A 1,661-nucleotide genomic window follows, 5' to 3' on the forward strand; every position below is an offset into this window, starting at 1 on the left:
AGGGTTAGGGTTAGGGTTAGGGTTAGGGTTAGGGGTTAGGGTTAGGGTTAGGGTTAGGGTTAGGGTTAGGGTTAGGGTTAGGGTTAGGGTTAGGGTTAGGGTTAGGGTTAGGGTTAGGGTTAGGGTTAGGGTTAGGGTTAGGGTTAGGGTTAGGGTTAGGGTTAGGGTTAGGGTTAGGGTTAGGGTTAGGGTTAGGGTTAGGGTTAGGGTTAGGGTTAGGGTTAGGGTTAGGGTTAGGGTTAGGGTTAGGGTTAGGGTTAGGGTTAGGGTTAGGGTTAGGGTTAGGGTTAGGGTTAGGGTTAGGGTTAGGGTTAGGGTTAGGGTTAGGGTTAGGGTTAGGGTTAGGGTTAGGGTTAGGGTTAGGGTTAGGGTTAGGGTTAGGGTTAGGGTTAGGGTTAGGGTTAGGGTTAGGGTTAGGGTTAGGGTTAGGGTTAGGGTTAGGGTTAGGGTTAGGGTTAGGGTTAGGGTTAGGGTTAGGGTTAGGGTTAGGGTTAGGGTTAGGGTTAGGGTTAGGGTTAGGGTTAGGGTTAGGGTTAGGGTTAGGGTTAGGTTAGGGTTAGGGTTAGGGTTAGGGTTAGGGTTAGGGTTAGGGTTAGGGTTAGGGTTAGGGTTAGGGTTAGGGTTAGGGTTAGGGTTAGGGTTAGGGTTAGGGTTAGGGTTAGGGTTAGGGTTAGGGTTAGGGTTAGGGTTAGGGTTAGGGTTAGGGTTAGGGTTAGGGTTAGGGTTAGGGTTAGGGTTAGGGTTAGGGTTAGGGTTAGGGTTAGGGTTAGGGTTAGGGTTAGGGTTAGGGTTAGGGTTAGGGTTAGGGTTAGGGTTAGGGTTAGGGTTAGGGTTAGGGTTAGGGTTAGGGTTAGGGTTAGGGTTAGGGTTAGGGTTAGGGTTAGGGTTAGGGTTAGGGTTAGGGTTAGGTTAGGGTTAGGGTTAGGGTTAGGGTTAGGGTTAGGGTTAGGGTTAGGGTTAGGGTTAGGGTTAGGGTTAGGGTTAGGGTTAGGGTTAGGGTTAGGGTTAGGGTTAGGGTTAGGGTTAGGGTTAGGGTTAGGGTTAGGGTTAGGGTTAGGGTTAGGGTTAGGGTTAGGGTTAGGGTTAGGGTTAGGGTTAGGGTTAGGGTTAGGGTTAGGGTTAGGGTTAGGGTTAGGGTTAGGGTTAGGGTTAGGGTTAGGGTTAGGGTTAGGGTTAGGGTTAGGGTTAGGGTTAGGGTTAGGGTTAGGGTTAGGGTTAGGGTTAGGGTTAGGGTTAGGGTTAGGGTTAGGGTTAGGGTTAGGGTTAGGGTTAGGGTTAGGGTTAGGTTAGGGTTAGGGTTAGGGTTAGGGTTAGGGTTGGGTTAGGGTTAGGGTTAGGGTTAGGGTTAGGGTTAGGGTTAGGGTTAGGGTTAGGGTTAGGGTTAGGGTTAGGGTTAGGGTTAGGGTTAGGGTTAGGGTTAGGGTTAGGGTTAGGGTTAGGGTTAGGGTTAGGGTTAGGGTTAGGGTTAGGGTTAGGGTTAGGGTTAGGGTTAGGGTTAGGGTTAGGGTTAGGGTTAGGGTTAGGGTTAGGGTTAGGGTTAGGGTTAGGGTTAGGGTTAGGGTTAGGGTTAGGGTTAGGGTTAGGGTTAGGGTTAGGGTTAGGGTTAGGGTTAGGGTTAGGGTTAGGGTTAGGGTTAGGGTTAGGGTTAGGGTTAGGGTTAG

This window comes from Poecile atricapillus, chromosome 34 (genome assembly GCF_030490865.1).
Source record: "Poecile atricapillus isolate bPoeAtr1 chromosome 34, bPoeAtr1.hap1, whole genome shotgun sequence".
In the NCBI taxonomy this organism is placed as follows: Eukaryota; Metazoa; Chordata; class Aves; order Passeriformes; family Paridae; genus Poecile; species Poecile atricapillus.